General features: G+C 44.5%; 1 protein-coding gene across 5 annotated transcripts in view; it reads right to left on the reverse strand.

The window, feature by feature from the left end:
• Nucleotides 1-12,605, reverse strand: part of CGNL1 (cingulin like 1) — a 184,353-nt gene that overhangs the window by 53,051 nt on the left and 118,697 nt on the right. The window lies entirely within an intron of this gene.

The raw sequence follows: 12,605 nt of genomic DNA on the forward strand, positions 1-12,605 counted from the left end.
GTCACAGAGCATCAGCATTATTTGAGACACCAACTTTCTCAGGTTGAAACCCTGATTTGAATTTCCAACACTTCCTTCTACTTTCCCCCGCTATCTCTGGAAGATAAGCAGCCATTCAGTCTCTGCTCTGGGGGCTGGAAACACACTGCCTCTCAAAACAAGTCTTTCCATTTTCCCACAGCTCTCAGGCATGGAAACTTCTCCTTCACACTGAGCTGATGTTTGCATTCCTACAATATCACTGAGACCAACCAAGGATGGTTTAGTGAGACCTTCTTCCAAATGAGAGCCTTTCAAACACTTAAGCCCACCCTCATACCATCCTATCTTTCTTTTCCTCTTAGGCTAAACTGTCCGAAGTCCTTCCTCACTTACTGGCAGGTTGTACCAAGTCTTCTCTCAAAGCATGGGGGCCAAAATCAAAACAATGCTCCCTGCAAATTGGGCCTATCAGCATCCTGATTACCAACTGCTCTAGGCTCCTACACAGTCTCGCAGAGAACAGAAGAGTCAGACCCTACACAGAGGCTGGAGATAAAACCTGGGGCTTGAACTAAAGACTACCAACCAAAGAAAGGCCCCACCACCTCTAGACACACAGACACCCACAGCACCCTTCCCAGAACTTCCCCTCTGTGAGTGCCGCTGCAGGATCCATGGGGGCAGTCAGGGCACTGCTGCTGGGGTCCCACTCCTGCTCCCATCTCTTCCTTAGCTGTCAGTCCCTTTCCTCTTTCCTCCCCATCTAGGTGCCTCCAATAACCCTCTGGCTCCTGTGCAGTTCTCAGATGGCTCCTAGAGGTCACCCCTTGCCCTAACCCCATCCCCTTTGCTGGTAAGTTGTACCTTGACTTCTGGGGAAAAAATCAGACAAACACCCTTTTCCTTTAGCCTCCTCCCACTCCCCACTTCTTCTCTCCCACTATGGTCAACACCCCATCTCGACCTCTCACCCCATCCCATGCCAGGCTATGCCTGGTGAACTGGACAACAAGCCTAACTCCCCACATAGGCCTCAGGTGAGTTGCTGGTTGTATCCCCTGAGGACAGGGCTCTGGCTAGGCAGGCATCACTAGATTTACTGAGTGCTCAGTCTATGCCAGACACCGACTATGTGCTTTCCATGAGTCATCTCATTGAATTCTCGTCGGTTTCCCCCTGAGGGAGGCACTACTATTAACTATTATAATCCTTTGCTTCTAAGTGAGGAAACTGAGGTACTGAGAGGTAAGTCACTTGCTTAGGTGCTCATAGGCATAAGCAGCAGAGCCAGAAGCCAACGCAGGCAGCTGGACTTGAGAGCCCACAGGCTGAAAACCAGACCAGGAGCCCTTCCAGGCGGGGCCCCCATCTCACTCTGTGCCCAGCCCAGCACCTGGCACACAGCACACTCACAATCCAAGGTTACTGAATTAATCAGTTTGATAGAGGTTTTTATGTGTCTAGGTATTTTTTTAATACCCAGTGATACTCCCCAAATATACACACGCATTCCCCCACCACACATGCATTCTGTATTTTATAGTTAATACACACTATTTTAATGGTGTCATGGGCTAAATCAACTATTGTTAGCTGACCTGAGAACCTAGCCTCAATTCATAACAATGTCTCTATGAGAAAATTCCTTCAACTTGCAAACACCCCACATAAAAATAAAATGTTAGCACCCTCTGTTCTAAAATAAGCATTCAGTTAGCAGATTCATTCATTAGGATGCTGTCTACCTTTGTGTTACTACAAAATCTGTCCTGGCTAAAGTCGGCCTCACTTTGTTACATCTTTGCCTCAGAAAACATGCCTGAATTTCAGAGGAATGTGTGAACTGAACATTCCACACTTTTTTTTTTTTTCCAAAGTCTCCATTTTCAATCTAAATTTTTCACAAAATTGATAGTTCTCTGGGAGCACAGGCTCTTACTGACCCTGATAAATGATTGCCCTAATTAACAATGTTGAGTTCTCCAAGACGGCTGGAATTCCAGCTCAGGAGGGGCCTGATGTTTGTTCTAGCCTCTCATTTTCCAGATGAGCAAACTGGGGCCTGGAGAGGTTAAGTGGCCTGTTCAAAGTCACACAGTGAAATCTCAGCCATGGCGGGAAGTTGATGGCCTTGATGCCAACTTAACCCCTTCCTCAGGCTTCATCTATTAACCTAAGTAATTCCTCTCCCACTCCCTGACAATGGCAGCGCCCTTGCCAACACGCGGCTTCTCTGCCAGTGGTGCGTGGGAACCCATGGGCTCCAAGGGCGTCCTTATGCTTATCTGGCCTCAGAAAAACACAGAAAAGCCTCTCGTGTTTTCAGCTGCTGCCAGTGGCCAACCACCAAAGAAAAGGGTGTGAAAGAAAACATCTCATACTTCCTTCTCAACCCCAAAGATGCACTCTCCATTCCCACTCCCCACGCCGGGGTTCTCATCCACTCACTGCTAGAAAGCCAGGCTGCCCAACTCCAATACACACCTCACCACCCAACCCGTTTACCAGGCATCTTCCAGAATGACCTAGCCAAGATGGCACTTCCGCCATGACACAGCTCAGAGCCCAGAACGACTCCCGACACACAACAAAATGCATCCAAACTCCCCTCAGCCTGGCCTCCAAACCTTCCTAAACTGAATTCAGTCTACCTATTCCGTCTGATCTGCCCAAGGCTTCAGCTCAAACCCTGTGTCAAACACATTCCTCTTTGTACTGGGTCAGACCCATTTCTAATTACAGACCTTGGTATAGTATCTACAACTCTCTGTGGAAAGTACCCCAAAAAGAAGCAATTATATAACGCAGTATTTCCCCAGAAGTATGCTATGGAATAAAAGCATTGTGGAAGATTCTTTGAAAAAAAGATTTGTAGCCTGGTCATATTGTAGAAAATTCTGATGGTCAAGTCCTTTCTCAGAGAATCACAATTTACATTAACCCACATATTAAAGGCTCTGAGAAGTTACATAATAAGAAAAGCCATTTAGGCCAGGTATGGTGGCTCATGCCTGTAATCCCAGCACTTTGGGAGGCCAAGGCAGGCAGATCACTTGAGGTCAGGAGTTTGAGACCAGCCTGGCCAATACGGCGAAACCCTATCTGTACTAAAAATACAAAAATTAGCCAGGTGTGGTGGCACAGGCATGTAATCCCAGCTACTCAGGAGGCTGAGGCAGGAGAATCACTTGAACCTGGAAGCCAGAGGTTGCAGTGAGCTGAGATCACATCCCTGCATTCCAGCCTGGGCGACACAGCGAGACCCTGTCTCAAAAAAAAAAAAAAAAAAAAAAAACACACCAAAACCAAAAAGCCATTAACTTTATTTCATGAGCTCCCAAATTTATCTCAGCTCTTCCTTCCTTTCTCCAACTCTACCACTGCCATGCAACTCCAAGCTGCCAACGTTTCCTTCCCAGGCAACAGCAAGACCCTCCAAGCTGGTCTGCCCACATCCCCTCTTCTGCCCTTTCCAATCCATCCCCACACACTGGGGCAGGAGAAATTATTTTGAGTCCCAAATCAGGTCATGTCACCCTCTACCAAACGCTTCAGTGGCCTTCTTGTGCTCTTAAGGATAAAAGCAAAAATAAACAACGAACCTCCTTAATTCAGTCCCCAATGTCTATATCGTCTACCTACCCTTCCAGCCCCATCTCATGCCACACTCCTCCTCCTCACCCACCCCATCCTTCCACTGGCTTAAAAAAAAAAAAAAAATTCCTCCTTTACCATACTTCCTTCCACCCCAGGGCCTCTGCACGTCTGCCTCAAGACTCTGCCTCCTCTCTACCAATCCTCACCTCCTCAAGGAAATGGTCCCTGACCACCCAAATGAGGTCAAATCCTAGCCCCTCTCTTCCATAGGCCTTATCATGGGTACAATTTTTATTTACTTGTATGATTTTTTTCTTACATTTTCTTCTACTAGACTGTAAACTTTTTAGGATAGACAGCATGCATCCATTTTTGCTCATAGGCTTCATACAGTGTCTGACCACAAGGAAATACTCAAAAAAAACAAAAAAACAAAAAAAAAAAAACACAACCAGGTCAGGCACAGGGGCTCATACCTGTAATCTCAGCACTTTGAGAGGCCAAGGTGGATGGATCACTTAAGCCCAGGGGTTTGAGACCAGCCTGAGCAACATGGCAAAACCCTATCATTACAAAAAGTACAAAGAATTCGCTGGGCATGGTGGTACATGCCTATAGTCCCAGCTCCTTGGGAGGCTGAGGTGGGAGAATCACTTGAGCCCAGGAGATTGAGGCTGCAGTGAGCCATGATCAAGCTACTGCACTCTAGCCTGAGCAACAGAATGAGACCCTGTCTCCAAAGAAAATAAAAAGTTTCAACCATCAACGTAAGTATGAGCAACTGATGTGAAAAAAGAAAGCACAACACAAGACTATGTATTTTATAGTGGAGACAGGAACCCAGTGCTACAAAGAGGAAGTGAGAGAGCCTTAACTCTACTTGGGTGAGATGGGTAAAGCTGCAGAGTCTTGGTGCCACACACAGAGGGAAGGGAAAGGCAGTGCAGGTGGAAGAAAACAGTACATGCCACAGTGTGGAACCCCGCTAAGGCTGGCTGCTTTCTGCTCGATTCTGTTTTCTATCTAGACCATCCCCACCTCTGATCCTCAAGGGTACAGAGAATGTCTTTTACACTCTTCTTAGCACAACATTGAGGGCACCAGGAAAATGGAAGTGTCCACTAATGTGAGAAGGAAATGCCTCCCTGTACAATGGCTGGGCTTCCTCCCTGCAGGACTCCTACAGGCCGCCGCCTGTGTGTGCATGGGTGCAAGCCCGCATCTCCGCTGCACAGCATACATGCTCGGCTCCTGTGGCCTGGAAATGTGAGGCCACCATTTCCAGATTCTGCAGGGCCTGCCCCTCTGCCTGGCTCACCCACACCCTCCATTCCTGTGGAATTGTTACATTTCTGGAAACCGTAGCCCTCTCTTTCACCTCATTCTGTGGTAAGCAGCTAGCTCCAATAATTTTCCTATTTATGCTAAATAAGAAGCCGAGAGTGAAGAGGTTCAGGCCACTCAAGACCCTTGTCTGCAGACTTTTACTTCACGGGATCAAAGTTGAAGCATGAGAATGTGTCTTTATTCTTTTTCCCCTGCTGAGGCCAAGAGACGCATGCCAGATGCTTCTCCTGGAGTGTGCTGTCACAACAGGAACCCTGCCACCACCTGCCCCACCCTGCTCCCCCCACCTGCCCCCAGTTCCCACTCCAATCTAACCAGGACTGTTCTTTGTTCCACAAAACAAACAGTGAGTTCCGCCTGTCAGGGCAGACAAGGTGCACACACACAGAAGCAAACAAAGAGGCCCTCTTGCCAAAGGCCTTCTTTCCTGTTGGACCAACGCTATTACTGGTGCCCTTTGTTTGAAGTCACCAGATGCACCAGGCACTTACAGGGACCTGCCAGAAGATCCTTGGACTGCACCAACTGGGATATCACTCCCCAGCCATCCCCATACCACCAGACACAGTAGGATGTGGGGCCTCGGGGGTGTCAGACTCCCATTCCTGGGGTCTGCTGCTCTGTTTGGATTGCTGAAGTGCTGCTTCCACAGAACAGGGATGCAACTGCCACCCTTCTCAGCGTTGCCAGACTCAGCAACCACAGACTAGTTGCTGTGCGTGGCCCCTGGCCCTTCTCCCCTCTCACCTGTTGGTGGCCAGACACCGTGCTACCAAGTCTTGAATGTACGGGCTCATTTCACCCTCTCTGTGCTCTGTGTGCTGGGCTATGTGATTATCCTCATTTTATTGATTAGGAAACAGGGGCTCCAACCAGTGAAGTGGCCTGACTCAAGGCACACAACCAGGATTCGATGTGAGTCTGACTCTGGGGCTCATGCTCTCATCCTCTACAATAAACCGTCTAACACCCCAACTACTAGCTAAAGGCCACCAACCTTTCTTGATCATTCCTTTACAAGACAGACTTGGAATGGAGTAGAGCAGCGGTCCCTAGCCTTTTTGGCACCAGAGACCAGTTTCGTGGAAGACAATTTTTCCATGGATGGGGGCGTTGAGGGGAGGGATGGTTTCAGGATTAAACCATTCCATCTCAGATCATCAGGCATTAGTTACTATAGATTCTCATAACGAGAATGCAACCTAGATCCCTGCATGCACAGTTCATAATAGGGTTCATACTCCTGGTCCCTAACAGGTCACAGACCTATACCGGTCCATGGCCTGGGGTTGGGGACCCCTAGAGTAGAAGGCAGGGCTCGACCCAAATATCAGGTCAAGCACAACTCTTGATCTTCTCAGTAGGTAATTCTGTTAAAAATTATCATGATTTTCTTAGAAATAGTCACGTTTTGGTTTTAAGGCCCTACAAGGAGGAACTAAGGCTATTTGGGTTTGTTTTTTTTTTAAACGTATTTGTCGCCTTGGTAAGCCTCTCTAACTGAGCTTTAGAATAACCCTGTGAACATTTTCCCTGGAAACACATACTTCCCTCCTCCTGCCTTTCACTCATTTATCTTATCTCGGACTTCATGAGGCTCCATTCCACAGTCATTCCTGGTTATCAGTTTTGCTTTTACAAACAGCATTTATCTGGATTGCCAAGACATTCTTGGCCTTCTGGGAATATGCTGTCGTTTTTCTTGTCAATTAGTTGCTTTATGTGCTTCCAAAGTTATGCTTTCATATGAAAATAGATGTCTTCCCAATTCTCTTGGCCTTCTCGTGATACTAACAAAATTTACACTGGAACTGGGACCTAATGCTTTATTAAAGTCTATCTACATCAGGGAAAATGGGGCTGGTCACACTCCAAATCACGTGGAACACCTCCCAAGACAATGTGGATTCATTTAATATCCTTCCTTGGTGCTTATAAGTGCCTTCCCAAAATTGTTCATCAGTGCTCTCATATGTAGAGCTTGAAAACAGTAGAGTGGCTATACCTTCGTATTTTCCCAGATGTAGAGTCCCTAGGGCTGATTATTTACTGTCATCCTTTCTTTCTCTCCTTAATGGTGTTCCTAGGTCAAAAGGGCATACGAAGGCTATTTTTGAATCATCGCAGGTATAAAACCAGAAATTCACGTTTTACAAGAAGTTTGATTTTAAAGAAACAAACTGGTAGTAACCATGAAGAATACTTGACCCAGAAGGGAGGCCTTCCCACAAGACAGCTCAAAGCCACCTCAAGGTCTGAGAGCTGGCAAAAGGTTCCAGAGTCACTGCATCTTACAATCCATGAGGATGCTGGTAATGAGACCAACACCAACTGGAAGGCATGGTGGTAAATGAGCTGACTGAGAAAGCAAGAAGGATACTGATGATACTACGCAAATGAGTTGCTGACAGCTGGTTTCTAAGTTACACATGAAAGCTATTTCAGAGATTTCACAGGAAATGCTTCCTGTAGAAACGACAGGAAGCATCATGGTTTAAGGACCCACAGGGTATAGCCAAGTTATATGAACTGATCCTCTACCCTATAAAGCCCCCAGAAGGCTGTAAAGAAAGATTTTTAAAAGACCTTCCTTCAAGCCATTTCCAGTAGAGGTGATGACAACAACCTTCACGGTTCCTGTCATACAAGGAATGAGTGATAAATCCCTCAGACAGGAGTGACGAGAAAGCTATTGCATGCAGAGAAGAGGAGCTACCTTTTGGCTTTCCAGTTAGAATTATACATGAAGCACATGGAGACATTTAGAGGGATGGCAAACGCGCCAGTGTCTGAGCTCATGCCTAGACACTCGAGTTTCCAGGGAACACCCTTGGCCAAAATCTGCTGGATGAGATGCCAGCTGAACACTGTGCACCATCACAAGTGGCTGGAGTTCAGGAATGAACAGAAAGCCATAATCCAGTTGTTCTGGGATGGAAAATGTAATGCACACCAGTTTGCAATTAGTCTAAAATGAAGAATCAGGACCATGTAGCCCCAAACAGAAAGAACAGACAGTTCATGGGATTGGGCCGATTCCCAAAATAAAATCCATCCCTCCTCCTGCTTTTACGTTTTCTACTTCTATTTTTAATGGCCTAATCACATATGAGTAGTTCATTATAAGTTGCTCATAAATTAAGGGTGGTAAATGCTGAATCCAGGTGCAGAGGAGAAAAAACAGGAACAAAGAAAAAGGGTGGTGGCAGAGGCGGACTCTTTCACAGCCTGGATTTCAGCAGAACCACAGCAAGGTCCTAGAGACACACAGAAGAGAACGAGAACTCCACCTCTGTACTTCCATCATAAACAAAGCTTTTTGGCCTCCATTTCAGAATACAGATCCTTCTCAACCTCTCCCCACTTACACACTATCCAGTTACAAATATTCATTTGATGGCTATGCCTTGAGAACAGTAAGTCACTAGATGAACCTATAAATGTAAAAAGCTTTTTAAATGGCAAGAGCACAGGCATATAAAAATGATAAGTCTTTGGAGCCTACATCCCTTGCTTTGCAGATTCATTTTTTAAGTGATTTTCAGGTTTATACCCCACATTAGTGTTTTCACATCTCTCTCTGAGTACTTATTGTCCATCTCATTCTTCTAGGTACTGTGGGTTACAAATGTGGTACGTGAATCCATCCCTCATCTACATATATTTAGGAGAGATGCCTAGGTCTCTTGGGGATCTGGACTACGTCTTGCTTATCTCCTTAGCTCCAGTGCCTTGACCAAGGTCATATACACAATTGGAGCTCCGTAACTACTTGTTATTTGTTGAAAACCTCTGATTGTGGAAAGTAACTGAGCACCTATAATAACCATAGCAGATGGAAAGAAGAGCATTGAATTTGAGAATATGCAATCTCACCGAATCCACTAAATGGTACTTCGGAGGTTTCTAGAACTTGATAGCATGCTTACTTATACGCATGAGTGTATCTATGCTGCTGCCAGGGAGTGGAGCTTATGATCACCCAAAAGTCCAGTAACTCAAGGGTCTTCATTCTCTAGTTAATCCCAAAAATGAAAGCAAAAGAAACAGGAGATATCATATATCTCTTTTCAGTTTAATCAAGTTGATTTTTAATCTCCTGTTTCTGACCATTGAGATCATTGGGTATCTTGGGTCTGCATTTTGTACTTGGGCTCTCTCTGCCTGCTTTGGGTCACGTACAACCTTGATAAGCATGATTTCTGTATCTTTATGTCATGAAAAACAAGTTAACAGGACAGGACCAGGAGTTCTGTCATCCATCACTAGAAAGCTCCTCCAAAATCTGTCTGTGGCCCCAATCTCCTTGCCTAGTAACCCTGTCAAAAGAAGAGAGCACAACGATTGGAGTGATTCTGAATGACTGCAGACTTCCATGGATCATCTTCTTTAGCTTTTACTCAAATTTTAATATTTTCAAAAGAAAGGTAAGAGTATCAATATGATTCAACTTTACCAGCATTAACTTCACTGCAAATCTGAAATCATAAACTCACTATTTAAAGTGTTAATTCTGGTCTAATGTATTTATTGTGTTCTTTATCTTGTTAACTCCTGGCTTCAAACCAGACCTCAGAATAATACTCATATACTCATATACTCACATTTAGACTTGTCCCCTTATCCTACGTACAGAAGGACAGATGTTATCTCATACTTCACAGTAAGGAAGTAAAATCTGGAAATAAAATGCCCATACCTGAGGGCCTGTTCAAGACTCTGGGACAATGATTTGTTTCTCCCTTGGTGATGTGTGGGCCTGAGGCATGTACCGGTGACAGTGTACATGCCTGGATCTCAGCATCTACCTCCTCTCTCTGCTAATGGGGTCCCCAGGTCCCCAGGCTAGCAAGGAAACTTAGGTATAACTTCCAGAATTATATGTCAAGAGAAGCTTTAATTCCAGAGTTATATGTTAAGGGAAGCTTTAATTCCCCTGAGGAAATGTTTTGGGGTTTTTTTTTTCCTTATGGACAACAAAAATCATGAAGGTAATCGTGTTTCCTTTTTCACTTTGCCAGAAGTCTCAGGACTACACCTCTAATTCACCTTCAAGATTATTGGACTACATGGCTGGGTTCTATTTGTCCTCACTATCCCCAGAATTGAATCTATTTAAATTTATATTTTCTATGATCTTTTAGAAATAACTTTTTTATTTTACTCTATGTGCTTTTGTGAGTATTCTCAGATTCAACCTATGGAAAACGTCAATGTATAAACAAAGTTGCAGATCTATTGCTCACAAAGTTTCCTTGCAAATGAAAACCTAGCCCTCCTTAATCTGTGCCCTGCGCTATTAGGGAGGATTGCAGTGTAATCCTGAAATGCGGGTGCTGCCTTGGAGGAAACGAATCAAGTTAGGCCCACCTCATCTTTTCAACCTCAATTTCTGGGATCACTGAATCGATCAGATCCTCTCACCTCCCTTAAGAAGTGCCTCCTATAGGCAGGTCTCCAGGTTCTGCCTTCACCAGTGTGAGAAACCGAAGGCTTTAGTTGATAAATTAAGTGTATGCCTCCAGATAAGTCATCATACCGGAGGATTTCAAAAAGTAAAAGCCTTAAATGAAGAAATAAAGTCTCTGACTGGAAATATCCGGAAGTGAGTTGGTGGGGAGTGAAGGTGGAGGAGGAAGGGAGTTGGTCCTAGTACTGTTTGCATCTTTCTTGGGATAAACATATTTTTAAAGCACTTTTCTGACACATTCTCATTGCAAACCTTACGCTGTTCTCTAAAGTAGACAGAATAGGCATTCCTTTATCTTCCTAAATTATTTGGAACTCTTCTATAATGCAGATTCATCTGTTCTTCCTACATCATGGGCATCATGATCCCATTACTATCCTGCCTCTTAGCTACAATGTGAGCATCTTTGAGTTTAGGAACTCAGAGCAAAAACTGGTACATGTGGTGGATTCAGGAAATACATGTTCTGGGGCTCATTCCTTCATTGTATCAGCTAACAAACATGTGAGTGCCTCCTGTGTGCCAGAAGCTGTGCATAAAGATGAATGAGGAGCTTACAGCCTTGCAGGGCAGACAAGAGCAGAAGTTAACTGCAGTGCCAGTGGCAGAACAGAGATGCAAGTGGTGCCGCGGAGAAAGCAGTGGCACTGTGGGAAGGAGGCTGCTTGAGGATGACTTCACAGAAGAGGCACCAAACTGGGTGTTAGAATATTCCCCCGGGTAGGTTTTTTTAAATGAAAAATTATCTTAATAAAAGCTTTAGATTATAGAAAAACTGCTAAAATAATACAAAATTCCCTTTCATCCCATACTCGGCTTCCCCCTGTTACTGCATCTCACACGAACATGGTATGTGTGTCATAATGAATGAACTAATCCTGATCTCTTGTTATTAACCAAAGTCCATACTGTATTCAGCTTTCCTTAGTTTTTACCTAACGTCCTTTTCTGACTCTTGATCCCATTCAGGACACCACATCACATTTAGTCATCATAGCTCCTCAGGCTCCTCTTGGCTGTGACGGCTCCTCAGACTTTCCCTGGTTTTGATGACTGTTAACAGTTTGAGGAGTACTGGGCAAGGCATATTCGCAGGATGTTCCTCAATTGGAATTTGTCTGATGTTTGGGGTAGAAAGACCACAAAGGTAAAGTGTCATTATCAGCATATCCTATCAAGGGTATATATACTATCAATGTGATTGATGCTGAAATTGATCACCTGGCTGACATAATGTTTGTCGGGTTTCTCCAGTGACTCCCCAACCCGCCAGCAAAAGTGACTCTTTTCTCCCCCACTTCATCCTGTACACTCTGGAAGGAATTCACTATGTGCAGCCCAACTTCAAGAGTGGGGAGTGAGTCCCTACCTACTTGAAGGCAACATATCTAAATAAATTACTTGGAACTCTTCCAGAAGGTAGATTCCTCTATTATTCCCCATTTATGTATTCAGTTACTTGTTATATCAGTAAGAACCCACATGCATTTATTTTATTTGGGGGTTATAATCCAATATTACCTTATTTTGTGACTTTGGCCACTGGCAGCTTCTGTATTTGGCTCCTGTGTCCCTCTGCCATACTTCATCGATGTGAGCATGTGTGTGTGTGTGTGTGTGTGTGTGTGTGTGTGTGTGTGTGTGTGTGTGTGTTTGGAACACTTCCTTACTTTCTGGCACTGCTAGGTAGGTTTTCATAATGTGGTTTCTAAACATCAAAGCCTGGCCATGTTAACATCATCTTCAAATGCATCAACATCACAGAACTTTAATGCCAGAGAGGGACAGAGGTCATAAATTCAGTATCCCCATTTAACATAAGATAAAACAAGGTTGGAGCAGTTGCCTGAGGTCACACAGCCACTATGAGAACTCCTGATTTTTATTGCTTATTTTCATTTTTTTCACTATTTCAAGTAACTACTGTTGTGCATGTGTAAAAGTCCAGTCTACAGTAGAGATATTGTGTCTGTCACGAAATCTCTCCAGGTAACCAAGTTACCATCAGCAAGGCTGCACACAAAGCAACGCTGAAAATATGCTTCCCCGACCTCCAGATATCCAGAGAAAACACTACTCTTTTTATTTTTCTAATAACAGCTTAATTTTCCTCACAATCTCTCTAATTTCTCTCACAACCTCTCACCTACTTACAATGGCAGTAACCCTAACTTGAACTTACTAGTTAGTAGTATCTCAGTTGCTTCTA

Source organism: Trachypithecus francoisi, unplaced genomic scaffold, assembly GCF_009764315.1.
Source record: "Trachypithecus francoisi isolate TF-2019V2 unplaced genomic scaffold, Tfra_2.0 Lachesis_group3, whole genome shotgun sequence".
Classification (NCBI taxonomy): domain Eukaryota; kingdom Metazoa; phylum Chordata; class Mammalia; order Primates; family Cercopithecidae; genus Trachypithecus; species Trachypithecus francoisi.